This window comes from Equus przewalskii, chromosome 13, assembly GCF_037783145.1.
Source record: "Equus przewalskii isolate Varuska chromosome 13, EquPr2, whole genome shotgun sequence".
Lineage (NCBI taxonomy): Eukaryota > Metazoa > Chordata > Mammalia > Perissodactyla > Equidae > Equus > Equus przewalskii.
The window spans coordinates 45,175,721-45,190,828 of NC_091843.1; the positions used below are offsets into that span (position 1 = coordinate 45,175,721).

The 15,108-nt window shown below is 38.1% G+C and overlaps 1 long non-coding RNA gene across 1 annotated transcript in view; it reads left to right on the forward strand.

Moving 5' to 3' along the window:
• Window positions 1-12,341, forward strand: part of LOC139075330 (uncharacterized) — a 49,195-nt gene extending 36,854 nt beyond the window's left edge. Inside the window, exons 2-3 of the long non-coding RNA XR_011525626.1 lie at window positions 3,969-4,761; window positions 9,070-12,341. This is a non-coding gene — a long non-coding RNA (uncharacterized lncRNA). The remainder of the gene's footprint in view (window positions 1-3,968; window positions 4,762-9,069) is intronic.
• Window positions 12,342-15,108: the final 2,767 nt, after the last annotated feature.

Consider the following 15,108-nt stretch of genomic DNA (forward strand, 5'->3'; position numbering starts at 1 on the left):
TTGCTGTCTTTTTTAGCTTTCCATGCTACATCTTACCTTTTTTAGTCATTCAGTCTTTGTGGTCTCTTCTTTCAATAGCTATATAGAAATTTGTTTTTCTTTATTACACCAAAATAAAAATGGCTAAGCATTTCAAGCACCACCCTATAAGAGTATGGCATTTGCCTTTTTTATAGGGAGCAAAGTTTTAAGATAAAGAGAAAATTCACCTGTTTTTCGTCCAGAAGTTGAGCTGACAAAGTTCCATACAGTCTGTCTGTCCCTGACATGTCATTTTGTAATTAGATCTTATACTACACATTTATAAGGCCAGCTCTGTTCATTATAACATTGTGTCTGGAATAAAGATAACACCTACATTATTGGTATAGATTTGATGGCAAAATAAATCCTACAACATTTTCAAAAATTCACATTTGCATAGGGAAATAGCTTTGCAGCAATGTCTGGAAATCAGTTTTTCTAAAAAGCCCAAAGAAGAAAGAATGAATTTTTTTTAATTATTACTATCTGGAAATTTACCCTAGGATCTGGCAAATACATATACTAATGAGGAACAGCTGGATTTGGGGCAAAATTATGAAAGTAAATCACACGTTTGACTGGTCATGTTTTCTTTAGGATAGAGATCAAGAAGATACATTGCCAACCCAAACGTGGATGGATTTTAATATGTTTTTGTAATATATAAAGTTAAAGGCTGCTTTGTAAAAGCTTACAATTATTTATCAAATTAAATCTATTTGTCAAATGGGAACGAACTTGAAGTGAATATAAATTCTTGATTGGAAGAGAAAGTAGAAAATTCTATGTAGTCCACCTGAGTGCAAAGTTTTAAGGAGAAAGATGTTGATGAAAATTTCTTGAGGATTTCTTCGTTTGTCATTTTCTCTAGGATATTTTAAGGTCCACACAATGCCTCGGTTAGCTGTAACACAATCACGTAAAAGAAGCACTTATCAGTGTAAGAATAAATTTCTTTCTTCAACTAATATTCTTTGGTAATTTACTATATTTAAAGTCACGGGACATATAAAAGTAAATTAGACAGGGAATATGTTGTAAAAGAGTGTCTGTTTTGGTAGGGAAAATATGAATTATTTAATAACAGATGATGAATTAATTAAATCTATACACTATAGTGTATGTCTTATGGATGAAGGAATATTATCATCTTCAAAAGATTCCTTTAGTGGTTTTAGAGAATTATTAGAAATACGTACATCAATGTTGATATATGTTAAAAACTATTCTTCCTGACACTGTTATAGCGTCTTTGTATTATGAATTGTTTTACATTTTTCAGATTGAAATAGGACTAAAATTTTACAAGCATTTTTCTTCAACATATAAGTATACAAAATTATAATCATTTTAATGTATTTTAAACTCTGAAAACAAGTTAGTGCAGGTGAAGCTAGTGCAGGTGTAGAAACTGGACGTCTGGAGGACAGCTTTAGAACAAAGTCTATCCCAAATGTCAGCTCATCTGTAGGGAAGCCTGTCAACATTCTTAACCATAGTGAAGGCATGGTCCATGGGGCAGAAGGCCAGCTTAAGCAAGGCTTTGGTGTACAGACTTTTTCAAGGTTTATCTAACCAAGATGTGTGTGTAAAGTTATTAATGTAAGTATGTATACTGCACACTCTTGCTGATTCAATAATAGGTTACTACTCTCTCTCAATCTCAGAGAGAATCGCTGCTCCACATCCCTGCCTTCTCCCCTTCTGCAAACAAACAGTAGGCGGAGAGTCCACAGTGCAGGCTGACTCTTACCCCTACAGTATTCCTCATTTTACAGCATCTGGGTTGAAAGTTACTTAAATAGGAGTTTATTTACTTTCATATAAACATGGAAAAAATAATCTTCTCTTATTTTAAAAAAAACCTAGAAAATTATTTTCTCTACTGCAAATTAATAATTACTGGTGTCCGGGGTTGAATACCCGACTCTTGACTCTCACATCCCTACTGGGCCAGTTGAATCCTCTATCGATCCACAAGTATCAGCTCCAGGACTAACGTTCCTGTGAATTGGGCAGAAGGAGGAAATGAGTCTCTGGATGACCTCTAGAACCATCATCTCTCACCTCTACACCGGGCATTGCTCCCTTTGCTTGTAAGCAATCTGCCAGTAATGAGCAGGTATTCGTCTTCTTCCAAATTAGAATGGCTTGCCATGAAAAGAATGTTACACTGGGAGGTTGGTTGAAGCTGAAACCCTTTTTAGAAAAACGTGGAACTATAATTATGTACATTAAATTGTAGTGTGGTTTGTGGTAAAATGCTTTCTGAATAACACAGCTAATTCATAATGGAATTTTGGGAACACAATTCAAAATAATACCCATGGAGATGTTTTTCTTCACCTAACAAAGAGCCTGTGTTAGGTTGCTTGTGATCTGATTAGAGTCAAGCAAGATGACAGCTGCAGTGTATCATAGTTTGCTCTTCTTCAATGCCACAGCTATAGCCAAGGGCACAACATCTTCCCAATAAGTCATACCAAGGGCAACTGCTCACCCTGCTTCCCCAAATTCAACCTGCCTCTCACGCTTCTGGGGAAGAGAGGCTGCAGGGGAACTACATTTAACCACTTCATACTTTTCCTTCTATTTCAGTCCGCTCCTCTAAGACCAATTACCCCTGGAAGGGCAAAGTCTTCCAATTTTATATTGATTAGAAGTGGATTGAGCTTGAAGCAGTTGTGCACTGATGAAATTTTAATCATCACCCACATATGTACATACTATCCACCCACATTCAATTTTCTGCTGTCAAATGGAAATGGAAAAGTAATGTTAATTTTTTAATTTTCTTAAAAGTAAAGCAGATACATACATCTGCTTTCTATGCAGTAGAATTTTGATCTGATGAAACCATAAAAGTCAAAAACTGTTGGGGAGAAAACTGGCATAATTAGTCTTCTGACTTTAATACCATCATTTTCTTGATTCTATGTCCAATTCCAGAAATCCCTGCCGAAACTTTGTGACTCATGTTTATTTATCTGATACTGTTTGTAGCTGAATCTACATCATTACAACCTCATAGCTATTCTACTACCTGTTAAGAGATGTTTCCCAACCATCTTTAAAAATTTCTCCATGCATTATTTAGTCCTTAGGCACCAAAATATAGTATATAAATAATCTTCCAAAATGAGAAAGACATAATGAAATTGGTTAAATACAAATAATCAGAAGAAATAATTCACAAGTGGGAAGGGAAATAACAATGTGAGGCATAGGATATGAACCTCAGGTTTTAGGCGAACAAATTTTTAAAAGACTATTGTTCAAAAGATGAGCATGTATAGTTTTGGTAAGGGAAAAAAGAAGGCAATGAGAGTAGGTACTTTCTCACTTGGGAATTCTGAGGAAATACAGGAAAAGCATTAAAAATTCTGGAAATTTGAAGGAATGCTCCAGTTGTACAGTTGAGAGGTGAGGTTGGGGTGATAGAAAGGGAACTGAGAAGTCAGAGTCCCCAGGGACTTGAGCTTTCCAATTTTGCTGTGTTTTCATCTGGAATACATTATTCCAAGATCCTTCCACACTAAATCCAGAATCCCCTTTCTGAGCTTTAAACTATATCTGCTTTATACTAAGAAAACTACTGTAAAGTTTTCAATTAATTGTAAAGAACTATAGTTTCATGTTACTTGGAGAAATAGTTTTTTATTGAAGACAGACAAGTAAAAAGTCTAGAAAATATCTAAGACACACATATGCAGAAATAATGTATGAACGTTGAGAGGAAAGTGAACAAATTGATTGGATGGAATGCCAAGATCATGGAAGACATTTTCAGTTCTATTAGTGTTATTCCATGGATTTTAGGCAATAAATCAGAATTTTTAAAATGAACTCTCTAAAATATTATTTCCATGCCACTACTGGCTACTTTTTTAACTCAGTCTTTGAAAATATCTTCTTAACCCATCTATTTCCCTCCATCTCCACAGGCTACCCAGGGCTTCGCTGCTATCCTTGCTTTCCTGAAGGGCTGCAGCGTCCTCATCGGTCTCTACCATCCACTCTAATTCCTTGCAATTTTTGTCCACACTTTAACCAGAATGAATTTGTCAAAACAGAACAACAACAACAAAAATGTTATCCTGTTGTCAGTGATATCCTACTGATCTTAAAATAGAGCAAAATTCTTCACATGGCCTCCCATACTCCAGTTCTGGCCTTGTTCCCTGCTCCTCACCCCTCCGTTGTTGCACTGCTGCAATCACTCTGGCCCAGCGACTTTCTCTCCCTCCCTGCTCAGACCTCCCCCACCGTCTGAGGAACACTTTCCATCTCTGCCGCTTCTCATCACATTAACTCTCATTCACATGTCTGGTATTTTTGCCATAAGCATCTTTGCCAGAGACATCTTTGCCGCAAACATTTCTGCCACAGACATAACTAACTGCCTGTAAAGCAATTTTTCCATAAAAGATAAAATAACAAAAAAATAAAATAATAGAGGGACATTCAAAAGGACATAATGAAACACCCAGTACATATCTGGACTACATTTAGACATTTCATCGTATGCCCAGTCCTTAGGTTTCACCAAATCATCTAAGCCAGATTCTGTGCCAAGTACCAAAGTTCTGTCCATGTCATGTTCTCTACTATCAAATAGCAAAAAGCTCTCACCATATTCAAGAAAGTCATACTCATCAGAAATCATGTACCCATTTCTTCTTTGGGAGAGGAGAGGAGGAGCTTGATTCTTTTGCCTCCAGCTTCTAAAACTGTGCGGTAAGTCTGGTAAAGACGACATTAGAGAACAAGCTGTTGTATCTAAATTAGCTGAAGAATCGATAACTAGTGCTCTCTACGACTGTTGTGAATGACTAGCCACCTCTTTTAGATTTGCTGTGGCTTGGTAAACTTTTGGTTTTGATGGGTGGGAGGGATGACTGTGCTCATGGAAGGATTTGCTAACTGATATGTTACCATTTTCTAGTATAGTATGCAATCTGTCTTTACACTCTCTTATTTCACACTTCCAGTGAGTTTTATCACCATAAACTGTCAAACCATACTGTCAACCAGTTATTTTATCTTTTCCAGCATAAATGCTTGCTGCAAAGATGCTTACGGCAAGCATACCTAGAACCCTTGCTCATTTGTCAGATCTTAATTCAAATACCACTTTCCCTCAGGGAAGCACTTCCTGACCACCTCTCACACGAGATCAGAAACCCTTGTAGGACCTCATATCTCCCTGTTTTTTTCCTTGATACATACCCCAGTTTGTCCTTGTATTTCCATTTGTGTGATTATTTTCATGTTCTCTCTTTTTCAATAGATTGTAGGGTCCATAAAGGCAGAGACTCTGTCTTATTCACAATTTATATCCCCAAGATCTAAAACAGCACCTGATATTTAGTAAAAAATGTTGAACAAATGAATAGAAAGAACAGACTTATGACTGTCAAGTGAATATCACTAATATAAACATTTTTAAAATACCCCCTTTCATTCAATGACTACTCATTGCTTAATATTGATATAACATAGAGAAATTTCAGGTTTTATTTGAGAATATATACATATATATAACCAATGAAGGGTATTTTTTGGTTAAATTTATTGATTTCAAAGCACGGTCCTTCTTAAAGTGAGTTTAAAAAAACCTTCACGAAATTCTTGATTTGGGATAAACACAAGCTTGGTTGAAAATTCACTTAGTAGTCTAACTCTTTCTCAACCTAAGGTCTTAATTTAAATGTTAGTTCTGCTGGAGAAATTTTCTGGGTCCCTCTGCTAAGATAAGTTCCCTTCTCATGTAAGATCAAGATTGATATTCCCTGTGGGCAAGTGAGTCTTCACATGTGGGTCAGGAACAAAGTCTCCTTCCACTTTGAGCATCCACCATCCTCTGGGCCTCGTGGTCGTTTACGTGCTATCAGTCAATAGACAAAGACAGCTTGGAGAAAGTATACCTGCTTCTTAAATGACACATAGTTCTTCCTTTATTTCCACTGGTGTGAAACTGTTACATGGCCATACCCTACTAGAAGGAAGACTGGGAATATAGTCTAGCTATGTACCCAGGAAGAAGAAGAAATTGGGAGGAACCCCAAGAAGTATCTGCCAGTCTGAGTCTTAGCCATCTAACCTTTATTAAAAGACCACTAAGATCTGTGTTCACTCTGTACCATGGAATCATTCTGGTATTTCTGTTTAAAACTGTTCAATCATGGTGACATCAAGGCAGTTCCAGTGGGAGTTAAATCTGGAATTAATGCCCCTAGGTTTCAGCAAATCCGTATCAAGCTTAACTACTTTAACCTCCAAATGAGTTGAGAGTCACCACATCATCTACTTCCTAGACCAGGGTGTGGCAGCTGCTACAGAGCACTGTGAGAGCTAAGATTTCCAACAGTGACTGTTAGCCACTCTGTCACACCACTGCCTGCCTACCCAAGCTGCTGCACGGAGGAGAAGGCCTCTGCATGGACACCAACAACAGCAAGGAAGCACGTAGGATTTCTAGCACTCAGATTGCTAGATAGTGTTTGGGAGGAGAGCCAAATAATGACTCTGAATCAGGAGAAGTGAAATAAAAAGAAGGTACGTCCTTACACTGTTAGTGGCACGGAGACAGAGGGGCCTTCTTAAAGGCCTCTCCAACTCTGCCTGTCGCAATTGCCGTGTCCTTACCTTGACTCTAGGTATTCTTTAAGGATTTTTCTTATAGTTAGGTTGAAAGACATTATAATTGTCTTTTCCTATAAACAAAGAAAATACACAATAAAAAAGCAAAATATTTATAGACTTATAAATCATAAATTAGAAAAATCTAAAATTATCATTTAAATAAGCAAACTGTCTTCTCCCCCATACCCATTTCACCTTCTGGAGTTATAATCTCCATTGATCACTTTATCCTACCAATTATCTAAGCAAGAAACAAAGAAAGAAATATCTTACTCTTGAGTCAACTGTATCCAGTCCATCAACATGTGATGTTTAGTTTGTACTCTACGTTTCTTTACGGATTGCCTTCTCTTTACCGCATTGCCTAGCACAGAGCCCATCAGATTGCTCAGCAGAAGTTCTGCACACAAAGACTCATCTGACCACCACATCCCATTTCTTCGAGCTCACCACTTCTCTGCACTCTCCTAATGCTTTAAACACACCTCCATATTATATGTGACTTTCCCAAGTCCATCACAGTCCTCATCTATATAATGGACATTATAAGAGGATTTAAGTCATTGTTGTTGTTTTTTTTTGAGGAAGATTAGCCCTGAGCTAAATGCACCACCTGTCCTCCTCTTTTTGCTGAGGAAGACTGGCCCAGAGCTAACATCTGTGCCCATCTTCCTCTACTTTACATGTGGGATGCCTGCCACAGCATGACTTGACAAGCAGTGCGTAGATCCACACCTGGGATCCGAACCAGTGAACGCCAGGCTGCCAAAGTGGAACGTGCGAACTTAGCCAGGGCACCACCAGGCCAGCGCCAGTCATTGGGTTATTATAAATATTAAATGAGAGTACTTGAAAAGTTCTTATCACTTTGTCTTGTAATTATTTCTTATGTGCTTCAGTCCTCGCAACACTTTGGTTTTTAGTTTGTCAAAAGTGGGAGTTATATTATTTTCATCTTTGTATCCCACGAGGCTGCCTCATTGCCTGACACAGAAAAAGCTCTCGACAAAGGTGCTGAATAAACAGATTAATACTAGTGGTGTGAAGTCTGATCACACTCATAAATAAGTATTGAAAATTCCATAAACCTCTTACTTATAAACATAATTAGACATTGGTCACTTTTTTAAATTTCTGCATTTTTTCTTTCCTTTAAAAAATACCAAAAGGAAACCAACATTTGTTGTAACTGCATAGAATACCACAGATGTCAGGAAATGTCTAAGTTAGAATTGTTATAATAAACTCAAGTTCACCCACATTGTACATAATGTCTATTAAGGTAGCCTTTTTAATAGTGTAGCTAGTAATCACAAAAATTATATATTTGCAGTGTGGGTGAAGTATAGTTATTATGAGGGCTTTACCTCAGGGATCACTGGACTTCTTTTCCTTTTTGGATGGCATTATTTCTGCACATTAGTAAAACATTTCATAAATTTTCAAGTAACTTCTCTAAGAAAAAGCAATTTAAATTTCAGGATAGAGTCTATTGGAGAGAGACAAATGTATTCCTCCACCTCAATCACAGGTGTAGATCTCTCAGGAATATTCAAATCAGTCAAGGAGGGCTCCTTGGCTGAAGAGCTCAAAGCCTGTGCAATGTGCAAAACCTCAGGACTATTGTTAAAATTCCAGGCAAACTAGAAATTATTGAGCCAGAAATGACACAATTGTGTACAGACCTCCAAACCAGTGGTTCTTCCCTAGAGCACTTTTAATCATTTTAGGAGAAAATAGTTTTATTTTAAAAAGCTTAAAACTTGGAGTTGAGCAGAGTGTTAGGGAAAAAGGCTGACAAATTGACCTTGCAAAGTGAACTCCTCACCTGCTAGTGACCACCGCAGGCAAGGCTTCCAGAAAGCTTTTAAGTCTATAAACTGAAAAACCTGGAATCATAGGTACCAGAAATATGCAGTGCCTTAAGTAAAGATCAGTTTTATATGATTGTTATTTTTAGATTTGAATCAGAAAAGCCTCTGTTTTCAAGCAGTTAGGAACTTCAAGAACTGAGATATGAATACTCAGACTGACCATCTTAGTTCAAACATAATAAAAACAGGCTCAGGATCCCAGTAAAAGAGCTGAAGGAATTTTTTTCTTCTGGAACTTGAAATTTTTATTCTAAAGTTTATATGGAAAAATAAACAATAAACAGTATCCAGGAAAACTATGAAAAAGAACAACAGGGGACTATCCCAAATAGACACTAAGACATACTATAAAATATCAATAAGTCAAATGACATCGTACTGAGTATGAATAACCAGGTAGATCAATGGAACAGGGCAAAAATTCTAGAAATAGACTCAAATGCATATTAGAAATAAGAATATGATAAATCAAGCTTTCATACCAATGGGCTGTTAACGCACTTTTTTTTTTTTTTTTTTGAGGAAGATTAGCCCTGAGCTAACATCTGCTGCCAATCCTCCTCTTTTTGCTCAGGAAGACTGGCCCTGAGCTAACATCCTTGCCTGTCTTCCTCTACTTTAAATGTGGGACGCCTACCACAGCATGGCTTGATGAGCAGTGCCATGTCCGCACCCGGGATCCGAACCAGCGAACCCCAGGCCAACGAAGCAGAACGTGTGAACTTAACCACTGCACCACTGGGCCAGCCCCTGCTGATGCACTTTTAATAACTGGTATGGGAACAGCTAGATAGCCACTTGGAGAAAGACAAAGTTGGAATGATACCTCACTACGTACTCTAGGAAAAACTCCAAAAAAGAATAAAAATGTAAATTTATAAAAGAAAACCATATAAAATATGATATGAAAACATGAATGAATTTCCTTATTACCTTCGACTAGGGAAGACCTTCCTAAATATGACGTAAAATCCAAAAGCCATAAGAGAAAATACTAACAAATTAGAACACACGAAATTAAAAACTTATCATGTCAAGAGTGTGGGAAGAAATACCATAAGAAAATTGTAAGACAAATAACAAACCAAGAAAAAACTTGCAACAACTATCATAGACAAAGGCAAATTTTCCTAATATGTAAAGAGCCACTAGAAATTGAGAAAAGACCAAAAATTCTGACAGAACTAGAGGGAAAAGATGTGAACAGAGAGTTCGCAGGGGGGAAAATTGCCCCTTAAACTCATGAAGTGATGCTCAGTTTCACTCATATTAAGAGAAATGTAAACTGTATACCAAGGTACCATTTCTTACTTAGCAACTTGGAAACATTCCAAATTTCATATTGCTGGTGGGAAACAAAATGGTGCTACTCCTGTGCAGGATAATTTGGCCATCTCTAAGAAAATTTCAGATGTATCTTTGACCCAGAAACCCCATTTCCAAGAATTTATCCTACAGCTACACCCACACAAGTATGAAATCACTTATGCACAAGGGTATTCATTGCAACATAATTAGTAAAAGCAAGATTGGAAAAAATCCCGAGTACCAAGCAATAAATAATCAGTTGAATAAACTGACGCAACCACTGAATGCAATAGCATGCAGTTTTTAAAAAGGAAGGTCTCTATGCACTGACGTGAAGCAGTTGCCTGCACACATTCTTAAACAAATGTGTGCAAGTATAGAGGAGTCTAACACGGCACATTTTGTATAAGAAAGAGAGAAAATGTGTTCATATGTGTGTTTGCAAAATGAAACAATGGAAGGATACACAAGAAACTAATAAAATCATTTACCTATTTGCAGAGGGTTACAGAGCAAAATGGAAAAGGATAAGTTTGACATAAAGAAACTAATCAATATAGCTATCCACAAAGGGCAGGGGAATCGGATGGAGGGAGCAAGAATGGAAGCAATACACTGTGTATCTATTTCTATACAATTTTAACTTTTGATTCATGAAAATGAATTATTCAGAAAACTTCAATTATAAAACAATTCCTTAAAATTGAAATTAATTGTCTACTGATAACCTAAAAGCAATGTCAGCTCAGTAGCCAGGAGTACTGGTAGCACTCAGATTTTAATCTCTATTTTCATCCTCTAAAAGACCAAGCTCTTTGGAGAATTATTAATTTCAAAACTTAGATAAAGAAGGCATTATGTAAGCCTGAGACACATTTTTGTGCCAGAAACAAAGAAGCTTTCCAAAATCAGTGGGGTCATATCAAAAGTACACAGGAGCCAGTTTGAAGGTGTCACACTGGTCAAAATTGTGGATAAAATGAGCAGCAAAATGATTTAACAGATTGGTAGTAGAGTGGCTGTGGAAGGGCTCACAGAAAAAGTTGAGTTTTGAGTAAAGACCTGCAAGAGGGACCTAGCATGTGAATTTCTGGGAGAAGAACATTCTAAACCCAGAGAGATAATAGCAAAGGCAAGGCTCTAAACTAGGGGGATGAGCATGGGGTACTGAAAAGCACAAGGTGGCTAGCGTGGCTGAAGTATGATGAGCTAGTGTGGAGAAAAATGAAAGATGCTATCAGAGCAGCAATGGGTCCGGATCACAGTAGGAACATATGGCATCAACTTAATGGCCAACTGACAATGATATATGTTGGTCACTAGAAAGATGGAGGCCTTTGCTATGCAATGACAAAGCACCTTAATAATTGACATCTTCTATTATTTTGAAAGCCAATCAAATATCTTTGAATCTTTGGCTCTAGGTGAGAATGTCAGAAAAATTTTAGAGATGTGTGCTGATTTTTACTGGAGGCAGGTAGCAATATTTCAGAAGAGAGAAATAAGCTCAGGCAAGAATTGGCTGGTTAGAAGCAGTAATAAAAGGGAATAGACATGTGAGGCCTAAAATGCTTGCAAAGCTCACTGCTACCAACTCCAAATACAGGAAATAAGAGCAAAAATCACTTGAACAACAAAGAGCCATTAAGACTCAGCCCTGTGGCAATGATCAGATTAAGGGTGTGGCCTTCCCCCTAAAACTAATGGCTTCACCGTTGGTGCCATTCTGTTGAGAGACCTGGAGGCAAAGAAGCAAAGCCAGCAGGCTTGAGAATTTAGTCCTGGAAGGGTGTGGGGATGTTTACTGACACATTAAACTAATGAAAGCAAATCAATCCAAAGAGTACAAAGTTTGCAAGGGAATTGTGTTGACAAAGAAATGACAAACCTCAACTCTGAATGTTTGGGCCACAAAACAATCCTTGGGATTCCAAAGTTGTGCCAAAATTGGTGTGGGCTACAAAAGCTTTACAGCCCCAGAAGTCATCCCCCTAAATCAACTTCATTTGTGGCCATGGAAGATAATAGGCAAGGACAAACCTTCCAGAAAGTGGTCCCAAAGAACTATGAACAAAAGTGTTCCTGCCAGAGAACAGAAGCCAGTCTAATAAGAACTCCATTCACCTAGGGCAGAAGGCTTTGACAATGCCTACTCCTCAAGATGAGGATCAAAGCTGCTCCAGGGAGAGGAGCCCAGGGTGTCCTGGCCTACATACCGATCTATATCATCCTCCAGGAAGTATAGGACCTCCTGACCTGATTCAACCTGATTCGTATCCAAAGTTATAGGACCATCTGATAACCAGACCACACCTGCACTGATACCATTTTAATGACTTTTTTATGTGATCTTTCCTTTGTCTTGTAAAAAAATAACTCACATACCTATGCCTTATAAATTTAGCCCTACCCTCAACACATTGCAGTTCCTCCCTGCCCATGGACCCTGTCCCCATGCCATTCTCTGAATAAAGGAGCACTACTACCAGATCTTGAGAGTCCAAGAAATCTTTCTTTTGACTCCTCAGCTTGCTGAGCCCGCATCATTCAGACATCCATCATTGCTGTGATTTTCTCTTTTCAAAGTGGAAACTTGAATTGTAATTACCTTCTCCCTGCTCCACCATTGTGCGCTGTGTGTGTGCGTGTGCGTGTGTGTGTGTGTGTGTGTGTGTGTGTGTGTGTGTTGGGGGATGAATTGGAAGGGTAGAGGCCATAAATCTGTCTTTAGTTCACACGTCTCAGGAGCCGTGTGTAGACCTGATGAACAGTGCTACGCAGTGCAGCATCTAGAGATCCTGACCTTTGTAATGGATGCAGTAAATGAATGGGACTTTAGATTATCTCCTTCTGGGGCGATGAATGTGTGGGAGGAAGAACAAAATAGATAGTTGGTGCCCGAAGAAGAGACTAGGTCAGAGACTAGTTACCTATTCTCTAACTCATTTCCTTTCTCCCAAGCACTCTCAACCAGACTACCCTTCCCAGCCTCCCTTGCCTGCTTCACAAAAACCTTTTTCATGATCCTACTCTTTCTCTTTTCCATCTGCCACTGGGACTTTGACCTCCAGGAGAACCTTGGAAGTCAGGTGGGGAAGACTGCAGAATGTCCATCAGCCTGAATCCCTGAATGACGACATGGAGCAGGGCCTCTCTCCTCCCCACCATCTCCAAATTAACTCTCAATAAACAATAAGCCACTAAGCTTTGGGCTTTACATCTATAGAAACTTGTAGATGGTGAGCCAGAAGCTAAAATTTTCAAAGAATGAAGGGATATGTCTGTGGGAAAGGGACAGTAGATAACTACACTTAGTTCAAGTAGTAAATGGTTTAATCTGAGGACCTGTGATTCAGGATAGAGGGGAATATGGATGAGGAAGAAAGAAAGGTCTGGAAGTATTGGTGATGATCTAGGAAGACACCTTCCCAACCTCCAGGCCCAGTGATATGAGGAGTATGGACAAGAAAGTGTCTATCCTTGGAGAGGGCCAAAACAGAAGCAAGATCACCAAGGAATAGTACAGTTTTAATAAGAGCAAGAATGCGAGGGGAATGTTCATAGAAGAGGTGGGAGGCTTCAAAAAATGGCCAGCCCTGTGGCCGAGTGGTTAAGTTCACATGCTCCACTTCAGCGGCCTGGGGTTTCCCTGGTTCGGATCCTGGGAGTGGACATGGCATTGCTCATCAGGCCACACCAAGGCGGCATCCCACATGCCACAACTAGAAGAACCCACAACTAAAGTATACAACTAAGTACTGGGGGGATTTGGGGAGAAAAACCAGAAAAAAAAAAAAGATTGGCAACAATGTTAGCTCAGGTGTCAATCTTTAAAAAAAAAAAAAGGGAAGAAATCAGAAAAGGCAATATACAAAGTCATATGGGAATTAGAATCTAGTGGATGAGGGACGACCCTTGAATTCTTGCTTTTTGTGGTGACCGACACGAACAGAGATGAAAAGGCTAAATGTCATTTAGCCCAATGATCCCAAGGCAGAGAGGCTGTGATTGCTACAGAAGCTGCAAGTATTGAGGGTCAGTTCTTGCCAGTGGCTCCTGCTGATGGAGGCCCAGATTCCTACCAAGTGTGTTCTTACTTCAAAGTGCAGGCAGTGTCCTGCCCCTGCAATGATGGCCTGTAGAGGGGTGGTCTTACTTTAGGTCTTGCAGAGGGTTCATTCTACTCCAAACCATCAGGCACTCTCTTGTTTCTTGTCCTATCACACACTCTAGTTCTAGTCTGCAAATTTTATCTTGCATATTTAACTTGCATATTTTTCTTTGCATGTTGTAAAGTTAATGATTTACCCTCCTTTCAAAGAATAAAATGATTTCAGAATGCTTTAACCCCTATCACCTCATTTGCAATTATATACCATTGTTATCCAGTATTTTCTTCCTTATTGATTAAGAAGTCACTGTCCTATCCTCAAACAGCCAACGTTTGTCTAGACTTACCCTCTTGTGTACCATTTTCTTTGTTCAGCATTGCTTTCTGCATCTCAGACCTTTCTTCTGGGATCTTTCATTCTTCCTAAGTACATCTTTTAGAAGGTTTTAGCAAGGAGTCTGTTGGACTGTCAGAATTTGTTCATTTGTTTATTCTTTGTTTTGTTAAAAATATCTTTGACACATTTCTTAAAACATTTTTCTAGCTGCACAATTCTAGATGGATAGTTACTTTCTTTCACAACTTTGAATATATTATTCTGTTATATTCCATTGCTGCTGTTGAGAAGTCAGCTAATTGTTATTCTATTGTATTTTTAAATTTTATTTATTACTTAAGCAATATTCATCTAGCATTTGCCACATGCTAGACTCTGTTCTAAGCACTTAACAAGTATTAGCTTATTTAATTCTTATAACAACCCTATGAGTATAGGGTAGGTACTGTAATTGCTATTCTTATTTTATAAATTAATTATTTAAAGCACAGAGAGTTTACCCTTCTGCTTCTATAGTTCAGTTGGTGAGGGTCTGAGCTCGTATTTGAACAGAGGATGTCTGACTCCAGATTTCCTGTTCTTAGGTGTTACTCAATGACATCTTTCTCTCTTTTCTTTCTGTCTGAAAAAAATCTGTGTGTTTAACAAGACTTGTGGTAAAGATATTTTTAACAAACTAAAAAATAATAACAAAAACAAAAAATAAAAATATTTTTGAGAAAAAAATCTCTTTGTCTTTGGTATTCTGCCTTTTGATGAGACTAGGTATACATTTTTTGTTTCTTTCATCATTTTTATTTAACACTTGT